Source organism: Mytilus trossulus, chromosome 5 (genome assembly GCF_036588685.1).
Source record: "Mytilus trossulus isolate FHL-02 chromosome 5, PNRI_Mtr1.1.1.hap1, whole genome shotgun sequence".
Lineage (NCBI taxonomy): Eukaryota > Metazoa > Mollusca > Bivalvia > Mytilida > Mytilidae > Mytilus > Mytilus trossulus.
The window spans coordinates 15,547,813-15,557,934 of record NC_086377.1 but is presented as its reverse complement, the minus strand read 5'-3'; the positions used below and the strand labels follow the sequence as shown (position 1 = coordinate 15,557,934).

The 10,122-nt window shown below is 31.9% G+C and overlaps 1 long non-coding RNA gene across 1 annotated transcript; it reads left to right on the top strand.

Moving 5' to 3' along the window:
• Positions 1-503: 503 nt before the first annotated feature.
• Positions 504-9,753, top strand: LOC134719445 (uncharacterized). The gene is made up of 4 exons (XR_010107583.1): positions 504-559; positions 2,559-2,678; positions 8,849-8,956; positions 9,695-9,753. It is a non-coding gene; the product is annotated as an uncharacterized LOC134719445 (long non-coding RNA).
• The last annotated feature ends 369 nt before the right edge of the window (positions 9,754-10,122 follow it).

Genomic DNA, 10,122 nt, shown 5'->3' with positions numbered 1-10,122 from the left:
AGAACCTGTTTATATGGAATCAAGTTTAATTAACCATTTTCTTCAAAAAGAAAATGCTTGTACCTATATCAGGTATATAACAGTTATTATCCATTTGTTTGGTGTGTTTGGGCTTTTAATTTTGCCATTTGATTAGAGACTGCCCGTTTTGAATTTTTCTTCTTTTTTTTTCAACTTTAAATATTTTATTTCATTCCTGGTTGTGAACAATGTCCCTTAGCGCTACAACAATGACGCTAAGGTTCCTCCCTGTGTTGTTAATTGCTAATAAAACCAGGGGATTTGATTAGCAAAATATACTTTATATTTATATCTTTTGTTAGTTGCATATTACAAAGTATTCATACGAGCACACTATACATACATATTATTCAGTGATCCTATATATAAACAATCATAAAAGAAAGAAATTAAAAAAAAAAAAAAAAAACCCTCAAAAAGACGGATTTTTGTCCGTCATTTGTTTTGATTATATAAAACTAGGTTAACCGAAAGTAGAATGCTCAAGAATGATCAAGCATGGTCGACCTCATGGCTTGACGAATAATTTCATGAAGTGGTGAGTAATTTATTGCAGCCATCAAGTGACTTATCAAATGTGTAAATTTTTAAACTTATGATAATCAAATATTTCTGGTAAGTAATAATGAAATATATTGAAGAGATCAAAGAAGGAGCTATTGACCCCTGATCTTGAATGATTTGTAAATTATTGATTGATTTATTCTTTGTTATTTAAATATTGACTGAAGTATTTATATTGATATAATTCGCCTAAAAAATAGATATAATCAAAGTTTGGATATTTTCCTGTGAAATTTTTTCATAAATAGACTATCTGGATGATATAACATTTTGTGTTTCAATCTCATTACATAGAACTGACAACATGTTCACAAATTTAGTTCTCTTTTCTGATAAATAAAAAAACATTTATAAATCACAAAACAAATCATTGTTATGACATGATTAAGTGGATTATATTCAATATCTTCAATTTTATATCCAAGCACAAGATTTTTAAGACAGAAGACATGTTGGTCTATATTGAAATACATAAATATGTCATAAATTATTGACCAATAATTTTTTACCCATTTACATTTAAAGAAAAAATTATTATAGTTATCACTTTTGGAACAAATCACACAATTTGGATTAACAGATATTTTCCAACGGTGCAAATTAAAATTAATTGCTGTAATATTATGCAGTAATTTCCATCTAAACATTTTCATTCTATTATCTTTTAAAAATTTCTTTTATATTGATTTCCCCATATAACTTGTTTCCTGATATCTAAATAGTTCTCAGTTTTTTTTTTGTCTTCCCGCTTTGAATTTTTCTATGAGTACAGTATTTTTGTGATTTTACTTTTTGTTGTACTATCAAATTTCATAGAACCAGAATGTATGTTTTTTACAGTGAATGACTTTTGACTTTATTCAAAAGTACAAAAAAATAATGAGGATGATTTGTAACTGCATAATTGAACAAAGAAAGCAACTGCCTTAAAATAAGCTGTCTTGTTAAATATTTTAGGATGCAAAAGTTTTGAAATATCAAAAACGGCTGTATATTGCAATTGATACTACGAAAAGTGTACATTTTTAAATCAGTTGATCAATGTATTTGTATTGGTAAGTTCATATAGATACGCATATGGATATAGATGAACAAGATTCCCCGTAGGTCTCCTTCACCTTAGGCTTTTTCTGATTATACGTCTTACAAATGTATATCACTGCCTCATCATGTACACGTATGTATATTCTTCGTCGTGTATATACATGTAGCTTCCGATTGATGTATATTTACTGTCTTTATTTCTAGACGCCATTCATGAATATACTACACGGAATGAATACCAAGGTTAATATTTGCGCACTTGCTTGTTTTTTTGGTAAGTGATTCTTTTATACTCGTTCTGATGGTTATTATTCTTTTACGGTACTAGAGAAAAATACAAATCTTTTAAATAAACACACGTTTTAATTGTAAATTTGCGTCGTTCAGATGCATCGAGTTTATCTAATATTTAAAAAAAAAACCAATATTTATAATTATATTCCAATAGTTTATTAACCATGTTAACAAGATAATTCTTTACACGAAACATTAAATTAGAATAAAATGGAAAGCGACTCTAAAATGAAAGAATTAAAAGATAGATGTCCACAAGACACCATTCCCTTCTCCCACAATCGTACTTCCATGTTCGAGGAACAACAAATTCTGGACGAAAAAACTGAATAATGCCCAAACCTGAAACTGTACTGATTCCTCAATTCATAATTCCAGAACACTGAAAGCTGGTACACAATCTAGATGTGGTACAGATACTAAAAAGTTCTTAACAAAATGAACATTCGTTGTAACTTGACTACAATTTCAAGTTTAAATACAGTTATTCAAAATTTTTACATGATACGGGACATAATAAGAGACGAATTTATAGGCAAAAAAACACATTGCCCCTACTATCGTATACCGGATTAAAAAATAAGTTTGTATCTTACCGTGCGTGTTTATATATGATAGTAACATTTCTATTTTAGCATTAACCCTTGGCGAACAATGTCGACATAGAGGTGATTGTACAAGGACGTCATGTAAAAGACCTGTTTTTGTAGGTTGTATTTATAACAGTTGTACTTGTGTTGTTCCGACTCACATTGGTAAGTTTTTAAAGTACACTTATCTGCAACAATACGTTATTATGTGCACATTATGATGCATGTTTACAAATAAAGAATAAGTACACAAAAAATGCTGGAGGTTCCTATTTTGGAATTATGATGTACTATTTTAAGCTTCAAACCGAATCATAATATAAAAATAATAGTCATATCATCGTTTAACGATTTACAAATGTATTAAGTGGGTTGTATAAAAAGTGATAATTATTTTTCGTCTCGTATTTTGTATAAGTATCTGCACATAAATCGCTACGTAGAGCTTTTAAAACGTGGGGAAAACCACACTCACATGAGTTAGTAATGCCACGTGTATTCAGGTTTGGTATATCATATTCCATTGCGATAAAACAAAAATATCTTCTTTATATCTTTATCTTTTCATTGATATTGAAACACAAGATAGAAAAACTGCAGCTAGAATCTATGAAAACGTCATGAATTCAACTTTTGAAAACTTCTCTCCCTATTTCTACCCAGAAACATACTTTCTGGCTCTTCGGATGGTGTTTACATATCTCAATTAATAAGTTCACTGGTGTATTTTCTTGCTGTACGGACTTTATTAAAACGGATGTATTATTTTATAAAAACCACTTCAACACAGTTATGAGTATGTTCTTCGAGATTCCGCCAGTATAGACGCACCCCTTGATTGACTGTAAGGGTACAGCGGATCCAAGTCACTCCCTAAGGATTAATGGAGACAATATTAACCCACCACCAGAACAATCCCAATCCCAACACCGACCAAGGGAGCATGTAGGACACCGGGAAGTCTGATACTAAGGTGGAGGAAGACGAAGAACTCGGAGAGAACAACCGGGCTTCTCGGCGGGAACATACAACCCGACGAGATTGATATCCAGGTCACGCTAGGAACAAGTTTAACCTACCGAGGCCCAGAAGTATCCAAGCTAATTTAAAGTTCGGTCTGGATACCAGAAATGTGTGTGTGATGAGCTAACATTTTTTTATTAGCATCCCGAGTGAAGATCAAACTCGGGACCTTCAGCACTGTAGTCATCGGTCTGAACCACTAAACCACGCACTCACCTAAAGAGTAAGAACGTCTACAATCGGCAATGCATGAAGTTTATGGTCACGATCATGAATTTGTTGACCGATTCAATGTGTCTGTATGACAAGCGACACATGTTCGTGGTTTTAGATTTTCAGATACCAGAAAAGACTTCTGATCTGTAAATTTACTTGTCTTATTCCCAATTAAGAAATTTGTACTGAATGAGTTTATGCATGGCGGTCAATTTATGCACAGTCTCGCTCCTTTGGACGCAAATCATACGAGTCCTCATTTAGTTTTTGCCTTGATTTGCATTAAAAGTATTAAGAGATTTGAACATCGGTATACTACAACCTTAGCATTGAATGCATATAAACGACGAGTGAATTTAACACTAAATGCCGTGAACTGTCAAACAATAATACGACAAGGTTAAAAAAAAATAAACAAAACCAATGAAATAAAGCTACAAGTGACAAAATATTTTGAAATATGCCGAATTATATTTCTTAATGTATATATAAAACAAAATATGCATTTTAACTCATCTTTTTTTTAAATTACAGATTGTGAAACACGAATTCAATGTCTTCCTGTATGTCAAGGTCATGATAAAGGAGCATCTTGTCTAGATGGAAGTTGTTATTGTCATAACAGAGATATGCAATAGAAAAAAAAAGAATATGCTTTCACTAGATTAATGTCATATAAGTTGGCAATTTTTGGAAATATCACTTTCTATATAATGTTTTATTGACCGAAACTATTGCATGTATTTCTTTTATAACTTATGTTGTCCTAAAAATATTAAAATGTACATGAAAGAGAAAACTACTTCTTTATTATCCATCCCACAATGACACAAACTGTATGCTTAACTTTTCGGAACGTTAAAAAAATTAAAAGAAACATAAGGCTAACAAGTACTTCCGAACAAAGACAAGGAACCTAAGCTTCTCGTGAGAGAGATACTTTGTAAGATTTAAACTGATTTCCTAAATTTTTAAGACAGGAAACATTATCCGTATTTTATTTTGATTCGGGTGCCGCTGATTAGCCTTATGTAAACGAACCCCACCTCTATTGTAACAAATTATAGTCCTGGTATCTTTTGTATTTTTTTTTTCTAGTACAATATTATTTGCTACTGGGCTGGTGACACCCTTAGGTATGATGGTCAGACAGCAAATGTTATACGTCAGATTAATTTCGTGACTTTAAATACTGGACCTCCTCGGGAGTTTGAGGGATTTGGCAAGGGGATTTCAAGATATTAAGTTTTTTCGCAGAGTATCGGAGAAGTATCTTTTTTTTTTTACTTAAGGTCTATTAAACAAATGTCCCGATATCCATGTAGTCTATGTATTCCTAAAAATGATCATTCGAGCATATAATCAACTGGTAACGCGTCAAAATATCAAACAGGAATAAGAAAAAATATCAATAAAATTAAACTTATCGATCATTTAATGTTTGTATGCATTATTTTATTACATGCAATTTCGTTAATGATATTTTACTAATATTTAAACAATATTAAGCAACCCTGGGATGACTATTTTGAAAAAGACTTCGTTATAATTTGTTGAAAAACCTGGAATTATTGATAAGATACCAATATCGAGTTTTAGGAAATTCCCCTAGTAAAATGAGGTAGAACATTTCACTGAGTACGAGAGATGGAAGATACCAAAGTCGATGATAAACTGAAAACGTTATTGCAAATAAAGGCAACAGTAGTATACCGCTGTTCAAAACTCACAAATCCATGGGAAAAAACCAAAATCGGAGTCTTATATTCGTGTGAATAATTTAATTATAATATTGACCTTCGAGATATTTGTCAACTGTGATTGAAATAATGTAAAGACACATGTTCACAAAAAAAATCGATTATGGTAAGTGCAAAAACATCAGAACCGTTTTGTGCATAAGCATAAATTCCGCCGAAAAATATCTACAGGGAGATAAAGAATGATCGTTTAAACCATTAATTTGCAACTCTGTCCACACGGCAATCTTTTGGAAGAAAATCATATAAAAATGGGCAATGATAATATCTTAATAATTTTAAAATAAGTCATAACAATAGACAGATGATAGAGTAGGTGTGATTGAATAACAAAAAAGTCTTCGGACTATTACATATGTCAACATTTGAGGAGTATTCTCAGTGATCTTCCATTTTATTTTCGTTCACTCATTTATTATTTGAAATTAGTCATATCAATTATTTAATTTATAATTGTACTAGAAAAAGAAAAATCAGACACACCGTGCACTAATACCTCTTTACATTTTAGACTTAACAAGTAGATAGTAAAAATTCATAACAGTTACTACAATAATTTCTCATTTTTTTGCGTATTATTTAGGGGAGTTTATCATCAACCTCTGAATTATTTTCGTATGCCTTCCATGAAATATTTAATTAGAATTGTTAAAATCGAAAATTATACCCTGACAACCGAGAAAGCCAAAAGTTTCAAGTTGAAAAAGGCCATAAAGTACATAATATAATGTTTAAAAGTTGGAAGATACATTTGTCATTTAAGATATAACAGTCATATAAAAACGGTAATGATTTTATGTTTTCATGAGCTTAACTGACTGTGCGTCATCCCAAAAATGACTTCCATTCTCGCGTTTGAAAAAAATGAGGTGGCGTAATGTGGAGATCATTTTGTCGAAGAAGTCTTAGAATCCTGACTGCTATGCAGTGTTTATATGATTATACTATAAATTTAAGTAGCTATATACACCATATTTATATGAGTAAATGACATATACACAGGTATCTTGCACATAAGAGAAAATTCATTTCGTGAACTATAAATCTTGCATAAATTATTTTATTTGAACAAACTTATGTACACTTATATTCAAATATAAGGATTGGTTGATTCAAAAATCATGCTTTCGTACGTATTGGTCAATGAAATACATGCAGTGTTTTAGCATAGTGGAGTGTACGGTGTTGTGTTTTCGCTAGGCTGATTTTGTTCGGAATCGGTTCACATATATGTTAAAAGTAGACAATTCAAGTACTTCTTCACTTTTGATGTCTATAGTGACCCGTACTTCTGTCGATAACGGAGTGGTTTATTTATGTTAAATTTGTAATTCTTTGTTATTTGAGTCCTGTCTTTGAGCTTTAGTCCTCGTCTAGGGGTAAACGAATTGATCTACCGTTATTGACGTCATTATTATCAAACAACTCCGAAAAGCTTCTATTGATATGTTTAGGTTGCATTGAAACATTGCTCAATAAGAGGCTTATTCTGTAATACTTGCACACCAGTGGTGAGACTTAATGTGTGTGCAGAATCGGGATTTTCAATTCACCTTCACCTAGAGTTTTTTGTTATATACTAATGCGTATAATAATGTTATGCTACTTCCTTAATATGTATATATATAGTTTGTCCTTTCTTTACGTCTCTTATAAATATATTACTAGTAACAAACATGAATACCAAAGTAGCAATATGCGTGTTTGCGGCTCTATTTAGTAGGTTTAAGTTTTATACTAACTTTTATAATGTATTCTTTATTTTAAGCATGATAACATTATTCTTGATTTTTTTCAAAATATTTACGACAGAATATTATTAAAGAATAATAAATGCACCTAATACCTAGAAATGCTGAGCATGGAATTCGTCACTGAATTTTGTTACAGAGAAGCCATTAACATGATTATCTCAAAGGTTTCTAGTCACATTGACTGTCACTGGGATGTTTTCGTTATGAATGCTTAGCTTCATCTCTTGTATTTCAAGGTATTATACCTAATGAACAATTTGTTCAGCATCAACAGAAAATGTCCGCCCGTTGTAAAATAGACTTGAGCAAGAAAAGTACAATAGTCGATAGTTGACTTAGATATTAACGATCACAGATTTACTTTACTGTTGGATTGCTGTTCTATTGACACGAAAACCAAACGACATGAGCAATTTTGTAAAATACGGAGTCGTCTCGAGGAAAGGAGATCGAAGGTTTCAATTTATCATCTTAAATTAATTCTAATTGGTTCTCTGTTGAGCACACATTATTTAGGATTCAAAAAGACGAGTTGGTTTGCAGCCAGTATGTGTTTGGTTCGGTCGACCTTTATATCTGTATACACATGCAAGCAAAATAAAAAGTCTGACTGAACGTGTTAGTCTTGTTCCAAGCAGGTTCCATATCCATTCCACTTAAAATGTTCCAGTCTTCATTGACATACATCCAATGTTTAATGGCTGTTGAAGCTTTTTAAATACACTTTGATCTGAACCGAAACAGACGGTCAACGATTCTTTTTACATAAAGGTATTCATTCGATTTCTTATATATTATTTACAAACAGTAATACGCAAAACGGTATTCATAATAAATGCATGCTTTGTTTTCAATAAATTAAATTCATTCTTAAATCACAGTTGTGATGTTAAAGTTAACATTCAAGAATCATTCTAGATTATACTTGTTTCCTTCAAGTATATTCGTATCGTAAATTATCTGAGGACACGTTGAAGATGTCGTTTGTATTAAAACAATGAAGTCTAAAAAAATGCCAGGGAACATACCATAAAAGTTTCACTTGTTTGACATTCCATGTTAAGCGAGTACAATTCTACTTTACGTTTTACCAATAGTGTTCAATGCTAAATAATTCCAGTTACCTAAACAATGTAGTGCTTCAAATGATTTTCAGAATCATCCAAAACCTGTTTATAGTTAACAGCAACATTATACCAAAATTTAATGATTTTAAGTTCAAGCATACGCAATGAATTCACCAGAAACCAACATTATTATTCTTTTAACATTTTTTCTGTTTCCATAAAAACGGCAGACATCTTGGGTATGTCAATCCTTATTTCCACACATGCACATTGGGGTTAAAATTATTGTATAGTTCCATTAAAATTAGTCCATACAATTATGAGAAATAAGCTGGACAAAACAAATTGTAAGTAAAATGAATAGAAAAAAAGCCAGCAACATAAGTAGTGTATATAAAAAAATTAGATTTTTAAATCTGTACGAAATATTAGGTTATGATGTGGCATGATTTAAAGTAAATTGAAAACTAGTTTGTAACTAGCATGCATATGATCAAGATTTTATTTAATTTCAGTATCCACCTTTGGTGAGCCTTGTAGATACGTGCATGATTGTCGTAACACAAGATGCATACACCGGACAGTGATTAATTGTATTACCAACTTGTGTACTTGTGTCACTGGTAAGTATTTAGAGACAATATTCAACTATAGCAGACATGAATGGACGTTTTGCCTTCAACAAATGTAGCTTATAAACACCTGTTGAATATTGGATATATAGACAACAACTGTTTAGTGTCTTTAAATATCAGCTGTATTTGTACAAGTCTATGAAAGAAGGTATATGCGAGCTTTTAGCGAGCTATAACACCTGTTTCGAGCCGAGTACAAATACAACTAATATTTAAAGACACTAAACAGTTATTGTCTTTATCTTGCAATTATTGGTGTATACAGTTGTTTCACCACCAACCACGCTTCTTTTGGGGAGATAAATAATATTCATATTTTGTTTTGTTTACGTCCTGGTTCTCATATATGATCTCTATGTTTCATCTCATTGAACGATAACTTCGGAATGTAGTCAGTAAAAGTACACATGAATAGCGTCGAAATATTGAGGTGGACCAAACGTGTAGGGGTGGGTAGTACATCATTTAAAGTTTAAACTCTTATAACTAGTTGAACAGGACTATGTGTGAACTTTGAAAAAAAAGAAGTGCATATGAACATGATGAACATCCAATTCTATGATATAATTGATAACGAAACTTTATAGTAAAAGTGGCACAGTTTTAGTTGTAAAAGGAGTTTCTATTGCATTGTCTATATTTACAGAAGTGCAACCTGACTGGTTTACTGAGAACATCATTGTTGTCTTGTCAGTACTGAGTTTCTCCTACTTTTCACCTTTGCAGCACCATCAGACGGTTCGGGCTCGAATGGTGGAGGAGGCAGCGGTGGAGGAGGAGGCGGTGGTGGAGCCTGTGTCAGTAGCGGTATTCGTAAGTACAGTGACATTTGAGAAAATGGATAGTTTTTGTCTAGTAGAAAAAGAACAATTTCCGAATAGAATACATTGTTGTATATGGGCGTCACTGGTAGGTCTAGATCTTGTATGGACAAAATGCACTTCTGGCGTGTAAACATTTTGAGCTTGTTGGCTGTTGTTCGTGTGATTATTTGTCAATTGTGTTCTCCAATTTATTTATATTGTAGTCCTGTGGTATTTTGTTGTCATTTTGATGTTATATTTCACATGGCCATAAAAGTGCGAGGTTTAGCATGCCACAAAACCAGATTAAACCCACCCTTTTTTCCTTTAAAAATGTCCTGTACCAAGTCA